This window comes from Leucoraja erinacea, chromosome 39 (assembly GCF_028641065.1).
Source record: "Leucoraja erinacea ecotype New England chromosome 39, Leri_hhj_1, whole genome shotgun sequence".
Lineage (NCBI taxonomy): Eukaryota > Metazoa > Chordata > Chondrichthyes > Rajiformes > Rajidae > Leucoraja > Leucoraja erinaceus.
Genome location: NC_073415.1, coordinates 8,686,352 through 8,698,062, shown reverse-complemented (window position 1 = coordinate 8,698,062; position 11,711 = coordinate 8,686,352).

Below are 11,711 nucleotides of genomic sequence, written 5' to 3'. Positions count from 1 at the left end.
TCCGTGAGTCCTGCCGTTTGCCCGAGTTTGCCCTCGACTCGTACTCGCAGCTTGGTTGACACGAGGTCGTAGGAGGTCTTCGTAACTCTCCTTCAAGCTCGAGAGTGGTCTCCGTGTACTCGAGGCCTCAGCTAGGTCGCGGCAGTTTTTTTCAATATGTTAAAAAATGCCCCTGAGTAAAAAAAGGTCGCCATGGAAAAAATCGATACTTTTTTTACTCGTAGGTTTAGTTATAGTAGGTCGGCATGTTAGTCGTAGGTAATCGAGGGTAGTCGAAGGTGGTCGTAGATAGTCTTCAACATAGTCGAAGGGAGGTCGAAGGAGATCGATGGAGATCATCGTCACTCTACACTATCCGGTGTCCAATTTTCCCGAAGTTAGTCGTAGCTATTCGTAGCTAGTCAAAGCTGGTCTTCAACATAGTCGAAGGAGGTCTTCAACATGCCATTTTTTCAAACTCTTCTAAATTTACCAATTAGGTTTGCCAAGTGGGACAGCCCCTTTTACACGGAGTCTGGCTGGAGTCAGGAATGCACTGCTTGAAGGGGTGGTGAAGGCAAATACCCCCACGACATTTAAGAAGCATTTAGCAAGTACTTGAATCACCAATGCATGGAAGGCTAAAAACAAACTGTTGGAGGAACTCAACCAGTCCAGCAACAGCTGTTGGGGGAAAGGAATTATCAAAATTTCAGGTCAAGACCCTGAGAGTGAAGAGGAAGAGAGTGGGTAGGAGGGGGAAGGGGGGGAAGGGGGGTTGAGACAGCGATCGGGACTTGAGAGCTGGAGGTGAGGGTGATGGGCAGAAGGAAACAGGTTTGGGAGCAGGAGCGGTGATGTTTGCAGGCAGAAACTGTGTGGTTAAGATTGTGACCTTCACGTGGTCCGCCCTGTTTCGACTAATGCAATTAACTCGATGTGCACAAACGGAAGATCAAATAAGAACAAGTTGTCCTGCACGCCACACGGAAGAAGAAGAAGCAGAAACCATGGAGTGATAGGTGGAAAAAGGCGGACAAGGATAAAAGATTCCTTTCACCTCCACAAACCAATGGACACTCTTCTGGGTTTCAGCTACTACTGTCTTTATGTTAGCTATGTAAAGTCAAGAGTGTTTAATTGTCATATATACAGAAATGGAACAATTACATTATTTCTTGCAGCAGCATAACACGTCTGTAAACACAATAATAGATAAGTAGAACAGTACTTTAGGTGTTAAACTTTGGAGATGCAGCTCAGAAACAGGCCCTTCAGCACACCGAATCCGCTCCAACCAGCGATCCTCACACACTAACACTACCCTGCACACACTAGGGACAATTTTACGAATTTTTCCAAAGCCAATTACAAACCTGTACATCTTTGAAGTTTGTGAGGAAACCGGAGCACCAGGAGAAAACCCATGCGGTCACAGAGAGAACGTGCAAACTACACACAGACAGACAGCACACATAGTCAGGATCGAACTCGGGTCTCTGGGGCTATGAGGCAGCAACTCTACCGCTGCACCACTGTACCAACCCTTACTTGTTCTATACCTTTTATATTATCACTCACAACGTCTCCATAACATCAACGACTGCAATGGTGCTGCCTCAGCACTAATGTGGAATTCATTAATTGTATCACATTTGCTACTTCAACCCTCTCTCAAATTCACTTGGAGCATTTCCGACATTTCTCTCCTTTTCTGGATCACTCTGTCTCATTTCAGGAGATAAACCGTCCGCTGGCATATACTACAGACTCTGACTCTCACAACTAGCTTGACTGCACCTCTTCTCAACCTGTCTTTGGTGAGGATGCTATCTCTTTCTCTCACCAGCCCAATTCTCTCCCCTTTCACGCCTGCAGTTCTACCCCCCCCCACCCTCCCTTCCCACTCTCAGTCTGAAAGTGGGAGTAAACCGGAGATCCCTGGAGAAAACCCACGCAGATCACGGGGAGAATGTACAAACTCCGTTCAGACAGAACCCGTAGTCGGGATTGAACACAGTCCTCTGTCGCTGTGAGGCAGCAACTCTACCGCTGAGCCACCCTGCAGCCCTGAAATGAAAGTACATTCACCACCATCCTGTCTACTGAAACTCCACTGGGGCCAAAGATGTAGCAAATATCGCTGTCACAAGCTGTTGCAATTACTTCTTCAGCTCCCCACAATGTCCGAGGCTACGCTCCATCAGGCTCTGTGGATTTATCCACCTTAATATTCTTTACGACTTTTAGAACTCTTCTCTTGTCACAGTCATTTGGATATGGTCTGATACATCACTGCTCATTTTTGAGCACATGAGTAATAATCAGTGTCTGAAGAAGGGTCTCAACCTGAAATGCCACGTATCCATGTTCTCCAGAGATGCTGCACCATCAGCTGTTGTTCCAGCACTTTGTGTCCTTTTTCTCATTTCTCTCCATTCCTTTGCTTCCCATCAACTTCTCCTCGGTAAACACACGTGAGAAATGTCCACTTCTTCATGATCCTGCCCTTGCAATCTTATCAGTCCCGTCCACACTGTGTCCAAGCCTAATGTGAATCTTGTGATGAAATCGTGGCTCTCCAGACTTTCTGGTTCAACACATTGAGAGAGAGACTCCCAGCCAACTCTAATCTTGTCCTGTGAATTATTAAAGTCAATGACTCATTGGTATTAAAAGCACGGCCTCAAGGTTACTGGCAAGACATGTAATATTGCTCTTGAACCAAGTTGAAATGTCACTGAAGTGTCCTTGTACCAAAATATCTCAGTGTAGCTCCATCTTATGCACTCTTCTCTCTACATGTTGACCGTAGGAGCTGCGTGTGGTCAGCATCCCGGTGAACCGCGGCCATACCCTGACAACAGGCCTGGCTCACCCACCGTGGCACCGGGAGAGGAAAACCATCCAGCCCGGCCAAAGGATTGTAGGTTAATTGGCTTCCGTAAACTGCCAGTAGTGTGTTGGATAGAATTAGTGTCTGGGTGAATGCTGGTTGGTGGGCCGAAGGGCTTGTTTCCACTCTGTATCTCTAAAAAAAAGACTCCTGTCCAAATCATACATTTTTTGTCACTCGTGTTGCTTTCCGCAATGCAGGCAACATCTTGCACTAAACATCTTGCACTAATCTCTACACTGTAAATAGATTGATTATAATCATGTATTGTCTTTCTGCTGACTGGATAGCATGCAACAAAACCTTTTCACTGTACCTTGGTACATGTAACAATAAACTAAACTGAACTGAACGGGGACCCTCGGACTAACTTTGATCGGACTTTGCTGGCTTTACCTTGCAGTAAACGTTATTCCCTTATCGTGTATCTTTACACTGTACCAATGGCTGCTTCGCCAACAGTCTGTCTCGTCTATTCCTTCTTTTTCTGTTTTGTAGTATGTGTTAATGTTTTAGTGTTCTTCAGCTTGTTTTACGCGGGGGTGGGGAGTTGGGGGAAACCTTTTTAAATCTCTTACCTCTTACGGAGGTGCAATTTTTTTCCGTATCGTTTCTCCGTCCGTGCTGTGGCCTAACATCGAGGAGCTGGCGGTCCCTCTGCTGGAGACCAACTTCGGGAGCTCCAACCGTGGGGGCCTGCGGACTTAACATCATTCAGCCCATCAAGTCTACTCTGCCATTCAGTCACTGCTGATCTATCTCTCCCCCCTAACCCCATACTACTGCCTTCTTGCCATAACCCCTGACACTAATTAATAATCTATTACAACATTTAAAAGGCATTTGGATAGGTACTTGGGTAGGAAAGAAGGAGAGGAATGTGGCCCTAATGCAGGAAAAGTGTGAATCAGCATCATGATTTGAATGGAAGAGCCTGATTCAAGCGACTGTTTCTGCACTGTATTTCTCTATGTCTCTCCTGAATACACCAGAGCTGGTTAAATGAAAATGAAGCAAGTAACAAACAGCAGGAGGAACTTAGTGGGTCAGGCAGCATCTGTGGAGGGAATATGTGTAGGAAGGAACTGGTTTAAACTGAAGATAGACCCAACAAGTCTGAAGAAGGGTCTCAACCCAAAACATCACCCATTCCTTCTCTCCAGAAATGCTGTCTGTTCCACTTCCTCTTGCAGCTTGTTCGATATAACCACTTCCCCTTTCACCTCAAACCTATGCTGAGTTACTCCAGCATGTTGTGTCTATCTGTGGAGGGAATAGATGGTCGACGTTTCAGGTTGGGACCCTTCATCTGGACTTGATCTGCAGTCACTTGTGTCTCAAATTAATGCAATCTTCTGCTGACCAATATCTTTGTTGATCAGAGAAGCTGTGAATTTCTCAACTAAGATGGAATCAACAGAATGGCTATCTGCCTGAGCCTAAAGCAGCTTTGCCTGTGGTTTGCTCTTTGTAACATGAGTAGCTTATATCATACTAGGACTAAAGCACTTGAAGAACCATTGTTTATGTCCAACTGCTCTGTGTATGTTGCTACTAGTAGCAAAGAGCAGATCTATGCAGAAGTCACTTGGCCCTGCAGGGGAAGTTATTGTAAGAAATGCTGTTTGTGCACTTTCATAAATAATTTATCTATGTTTGTTCACTAGTTCATTGAGAGCACGAGAAAGAATGTATAGGAAAAGGTTTCTCAAGTTCCAGTAAATGAAACTAGGAAGTTGTATTCGATGACTGAATTTAAATACTTAAAATGGACTTTGATCCCTCCCCATCAAGATAACTCACCCATTTGCTTCGAGACACAGCGAGCTGTGTGTTTGTGCACAGTGGATCAAATAGACACGCCTTAGCAGTCGATTTGCAAGCAGCAACCTACCAAAGAGTGGAAACAGCAGGAGGAAAAAAAAATCACAATATATTGAAATAGCTATGACCAATGAACCAATGCTGATGAAAGTTCAGTTTCCTGGAATGCAAAAATCAATAGAAAGTAGAGATTAAACAGGGCGGCATGGCGGCACAGTGGTAGAGTTGCTGCCTCACAGCGCCAGAGACACAAGTTCAATCCTGACCACGGGTGGTATCTGTACAGAGTTCTTTACGTTCTCCCTGTGACCGCGTGGGTTTTCTCCTGGTGCTCCGGTTTCCCCCCACACTCCAGCGAATCAGATAGCAAATCTGGAGAAACAAAATTAGGTGTCGTTTTGGGTTGGGACCCTTCTTTAGACTGTGCGCCACTGTGGTATCTGCTTCCACCACCAACCCGGGCACCCACCTCTCCTTGTGTAAAATAACTTGCCCCACACATCTCCTTTAGACTTTGCAACAGAGTCAGTGGCAGTGAAGCAAGGTATTTTCCTCAGCTGGGTTACACGTCTGAAGAAGGGTCTCGACCCGAAACGCCTACCATTCCTTTTCTCCAGAGATGCTGCCTGACCCGCTGAGTTACTCCAGCATTTTGTGTCTATTTTCGGTATAAACCAGCATTTGCAGTTCCTTCCTACGAGTGTGAGCTGTTGTCTGTTGGTGAGGAACCGCTGCACACCATCATGGGATTATGTGGGATGACACACTGGTCAACCTGAGGAACACCTACAGCAACAGACTGGTTCCACCAAGAATTTATCTATGTTTGTTCACTAGTTCAGTGAGAGCACGAGAAAGAATGTATAGGAAAAGGTTTCTCAAGTTCCAGTAAATGAAACTAGGAAGTTGTATTCGATGACTGAATTTAAATACTTAAAATGGACTTTGATCCCTCCCCATCAAGATAACTCACCCATTTGCTTCGAGACACAGCGAGCTGTGTGTTTGTGCACAGTGGATCAAATAGACACGCCTTAGCAGTCGATTTGCAAGCAGCAACCTACCAAAGAGTGGAAACAGCAGGAGGAAAAAAAAATCACAATATATTGAAATAGCTATGACCAATGAACCAATGCTGATGAAAGTTCCGTTTCCTGGAATGCAAAAATCAATAGAAAGTAGAGATTAAACAGGGCGGCATGGCGGCACAGTGGTAGAGTTGCTGCCTCACAGCGCCAGAGACACAAGTTCAATCCTGACCACGGGTGGTATCTGTACAGAGTTCTTTACGTTCTCCCTGTGACCGCGTGGGTTTTCTCCTGGTGCTCCGGTTTCCCCCCACACTCCAGCGAATCAGATAGCAAATCTGGAGAAACAAAATTAGGTGTCGTTTTGGGTTGGGACCCTTCTTTAGACTGTGCGCCACTGTGGTATCTGCTTCCACCACCAACCCGGGCACCCACCTCTCCCTGTGTAAAATAACTTGCCCCACACATCTCCTTTAGACTTTGCAAGTCAGTGGCAGTGAAGCAAGGTATTTTCCTCAGCTGGGTTACACGTCTGAAGAAGGGTCTCGACCCGAAATGCCTACCATTCCTTTTCTCCAGAGATGCAGCCTGACCCGCTGAGTTACTCCAGCATTTTGTGTCTATTTTCGGTATAAACCTGCATTTGCAGTTCCTTCCTATGAGTGTGAGCTGTTGTCTGTTGGTGAGGAACCGCTGCACACCATCATGGGATTATGTGGGATGACACACTGGTCAACCTGAGGAACACCTACAGCAACAGACTGGTTCCACCAAGATGCAGCACAGAACGCCACAGTAGATCCTTCTTCCCTGTGGCTATCAAACTGTACAACGCCTCCACCTTCTGTTGTGGGGTAGACTGTTGTGAGAATGACTCCCCTCCCAATCTTTGCACATCCCCAATCCTTTCCACTAGTCACTTTAATTTCATGTTTCATATATGTTGTGTTCTTATGACACTTGGCAGATTATCCCTCCTGGGACAAATGAAGTTATTTGATGTTGTCTTGTAAAACAGGGGGGGGGGGGGGGGGGGGTGTATAGCACAGAAACAGGCCATTTGGCCCAAACAACCCATGCTCCACTCTATTCATCCCAAACTTTGCTCATCAAAATCTATGCAATCCTTTAAGTGTTTGTCCAGTCACCCCTTAATCTACGCACTCACTCTGCAAGTGCGATCTGAATCTGTTTGCGAGAAGGGGTTTGTTCTGTATTTCCATCTGCAGCTTCTTGGTGACAGTCTCATTTCTCCGGCCTCTGGTTATTCTCTTCCCTTATGAATGGAAACATTCCCTCGGCAAAGTCCTTCATCATGTTAAGGACGTATTAGCTCACCCGTCAGCTTTCTGCCTCCTGAGAAAAGACATGCCGTCTGTTCAATCTTCCCTGACATTGATGCCCGAGCATTTATGGAATCATCCTTACTAATCTTCTTTGCACGCTCTGAACTCCGTTTTATAATATGGTGACAAGAAGTGTCGTCAGGAAAGCTGTGGTGTAAACCAAGGTTCAATGCCGAGTGTGTAGAAATAAGTCCTTGTGCTTCATTGCAACCTAGATGGTGTAGTGCTAGTTACATGTCTGTGGCTGCAGGAGTCAGTACTTCAGAAGCTATCCTAAGAAAGCATATGTATAAATCCATTTGCAGGATAAATGACTAAAAATGTAATTATTGTGGCCATGTCAAACATAAGGTTCCGCACTACACGCTACGAATCCCAGTTGTGGAGCCACTGGTATCACTGTCTCATTGTAGGACACTGATCATTCTTTTAATCTGGATTTGAAATCATGTATTGTGGGGTTTTTTTAATATATAAATTATGATGCTTTTATAAGTGATATACTCAGATTTTATATGTAATTTAATATATTTTTTGATATGCAATGCATTTTTATGTAATGTTGCCTCTTGTCTGGATCTTGAGTCCAAAATAAAATGTATTATTATATTATTATTGTGATGTCAGTGCAACTTTTAGTGACTGTTTTTTTGTGCTCGAGGTGCTTCCTGCTCCTCTGCCCCACGGTCACTTAATAATCTAAACACTCAATACTTCTGCGCTGATGCATACAAGCGCAGGGACTGAGATAAATATCTACATTTATGGTGGAGTGATTAACTGCAGGGATGAGCAGGAGACAAGAATTAAAGCAGATCACTGCGGGTGACGGACAGACCAAAGAAGGGCTTGAAAATTAGGAGGGATTTTAAATCATGAAATTACATCAGCTGACGTTGCTCAGTAATTGTGTGTGGGTGATAAGTGAACAGGACTGTGTGTCATAAAAAGGAACTGCAGATGTTGGTTTATACCAAAGATAGGCACAAAATGCTGGAGTAACTCAGCGGGTCAGGCAGCATCTCTGGAGAAGATGGATAGGTGATGTTTTGGGTCAGGAGTGAAGAAGGGTCCCGACCCAAAACATCACCCATCCGTGTCCTCCAGAGATGCTGCCTGACCTGCTGAATTACTCCAGCATTCTGTGTCTATCTTTAGGACTAGGTGTTATTTCAGGACAGGGGCAGAATGCAGATTAGATGACCACCATTAGTCATTAGTTTATTGTCAGGTGGACCAAGGTACAGTGAAAAGCTTTTGTTGCATGCTAACCAGTCAGCGGAAAGACAATACATGATTATAGACAATAGACAATAGGTGCAGGAGTAGGCCATTTGGCCCTTCGAGCCAGCGCTGCCACTCAATGTGATCATGGCTGATCATTCCCAATCAGTACCCCGTTCCTGCCTTCTTCCCATATCCCCTGACTCCGATATTTTTAAGAGCCCTATCTAGCTCCCTCTTGAAAGCATCCAGAGAACCTGCCTCCATTTTGGACTAAACAGATGATATTCTTCTTCTCGTACATGGCGTGCACAGCCTAAAGTTGTAAGACAACTTGTTCTGTTTGATCTTATGTTTGTGCATGCCAGGTTGATTGCATTCGTCGATACAGGGTGGATCACGTGAAGGTTGCAATCTCCCACCACACAGATGATACTGGGGGAGTGAAGGTTGGGTGGGGGCAAAGGGGGAGGGGAATTGGGAAGAAATTCCTTGTGGCACAGAAGACAAAAAAAATGGGAGCGGCAATGGTGGAATGATAAAAATCTGGATGGGTGACGTTTCGGGTCGAGACCCTTCTGAAGAATGGCATTAACTCGAAACGTCACCAATCCATGTTCTCCAGGGATGCTGCCTGGCCCGCTGAGTTACTCCAACACTTTTGGTGTTCTTTTGTGTACTATCCAGCATCTGCAGTTCAATGTGTAGGAAGGAAACATAGAAAATAGGTGCAGGAGTAGGCCATTCAGCCCTTCGAGCCTGCACCGCCATTCAATATGATCATGACTGATCATCCAACTCAGTATCCCATCCCTGCCTTCTCTCCATACCCCCTGATCCCTTTAACCACAAGGGCCACGTCTAAATCCCTCTTAAATATAGCCAATGAACTGGCCTCAACTACCTTCTGTGGCAGAGAATTCCACAGATTCACCACTCTCTGTGTGGAAAAATGTTTTTCTCATCTCGGTCCTAAAAGATTTTCCCCTTATCCTTAAACTGTGACCCCTTGTTCTGGAACTGCACGTGTTGGTTTATACCGAAGACAGACAAAAAATGCTGGTGTCTGAAGGATCTCAACCCGAAATTCCTTTTCACCAGAGATGCTGCCTGACCCCCCTGAGTTACACCAGCATTTTTTGTCTATCCGCAGTTCCCTGCAAGAAAGAAAACCTATTGTGGAGGGGAAATGGTCAGAATTTCCCTTCACAAATGGTATTCACAGGTATGAAGTCCAACACACCTGTTTATACCTTGAGCTGGCCCCGCAGTCACCTGCTAATCTGAACACCGCTGTTAATTGAAAACAGATGTCTGCAAAGGACCTTCATCGGGCATTGTGCGATTTACAGTGGCTGGATTAACTGGGATGTTTCTTTCCGCCCACCTCACCTCCTGTTACCAATGGCATTCTGAGACAAACCCACCAGCTTGATTTTATGTTTCACACTGGCCGTCGCTGAAAAAAAATTGCCTGGTAGGTAGGGCAGAGAATCAACGCAATCCTATCAACAAAGTACTTTCTCCAGAATTAAAATGTTAAATTGTATTTGTTTTATCCTTTCTGGGGGGAAGCCTAAACACTGATTAATATTTAAGCTGTGCTGTTTGCCCGGGCTGCAATTAACATACAATCTTCTTTATTATGGTTATTTTTATATATTTGATAAGTAAGTAAGTAAGTAATGCCCCTGCCCCACTTAGGCAACCTGAACGGAAACCTCTGGAGACTTTGCGCCCCGCCCAAGGTTTCCGTGTGGTTCCCGGAGGTTGCAGGTGGTTGCCGGAGGTTGCAGGTAGTGGAAGCAGGTAGGGAGACTAACAAAAACCTCCGGGAACAGTGACAGTTACGAATGACTCAGAAAACACTAAACATTAATAATAATAAAACATTAATGATAAAACACCATTGATCAAGCATGTGAACCAACAAAATACCAGATCAAGGGGAGGCTACAGATTTTTGGCTGTTGAGTAGAGCAACTACTCATGGATAAAAACTGTTTTTATGTCTGTCTGTGTAAATACACAGAGCCCTGATGCTGTTATTTATTTTGCTGCCTGCTGATTTTACCGTGATGATGATAAGAGGGACCTGTTTGCAAGATGCAGCTCGGCAAGTGTAATTGGGATAAAAGGCACAAAGTCCCTTGATGTGAGCGATTAATACCTGGAATGAGCAGCTCAAGAAATAAAATCTCTGCTCCTTGGAATTTAGGAAAACAGAAGGTGCTTGATAAATTCATAAGTGATGGGAGGAGAATTTGACCATTTGGCCCATCAAGTCAACTCTGTCACTAAAATGTCGCCCAAGTGGGACAAGCCCTTATCAGTATTTACAGAAGCCAATTAAACCACATGTCTTTGGAATGTGGGAGGACACCAGAGCACCCAGAGAAAATCTACACCCTCCGGGCAATTTACAGTGTTCAATTAACCTGTACATCTTTAGAACTTCTTCTTCTTGTGTATGGCGTGCACAGCCTAAAGTTGTAGGACAACTTGTTCTATTTGATCGTATTCGATTGTGTTGATTGCATTTGTCGAAACGGGGCGGACCACGTGAAGGTTGCAATCTCCCACACCCAACAATCCCTAGGTGGTGGGACGAAACCAGAGCACCCGGAGGACAACCAGGAAGTTGTAGGAAGAAGGTGTACGTTCTCCCTCCAGAAAATTGGAGGTGAGATTGAACCTGGGTCGCTGTAACTGTGAGTGAGTGAGTGAGTGAGTAGCACGGCTCCTTTGACAAGCAGCCCATCCAACGTTGCTTCACATTAACACTATCCTACACCCACCAGTGGCATTTTTTACATTTACCAAGCCAATTCACCTACACACCTGCACGTCTTTGGAGTGTGGGAGGAAACCGAAGATCTCGGAGAAAACCCACACAATCTCGGAGAAGATGTAACCAAGCAATATGTACAGAATGTGTAAACAAGCAACTTCGGGTCGAGACCCTTCTTCAGACGGGTTAGGGATAAAGGAAACGAGAAATATTTTTCATTCATTGCTCTCTACATCATTGTCTCTATCTCTCGAAAAAGGGTTTTGACCCGAAACCCATTCCTTCTCTCCAGAGATGCTGCCAGACCTGCTGAGTTGCTCCAGCCTTTTGTGTCTCCCCTTTGACTCTATAGATTACTGAGCGTCAGATTACTATCTAAATGGCGTCATGTTGGGAAAAGGGGAAGTACAACGGGATCTGGGGGTCCTTGGACATCAGTCTATGAAAGTAAGCATGCAGGTACAGCAGGCAGTGAAGAAAGCAAATGGCATGTTGGCCTTTATAACATGAGGAATCAAATGTAGGAGTAAAGAGGTCCTTCTGCAGTTGTACAGAGTCCTAGTGTGACCACACCTGGAGTATTGTGTGCAGTTTTGGTCCCCTAATTTGAGGAAGGACATTCG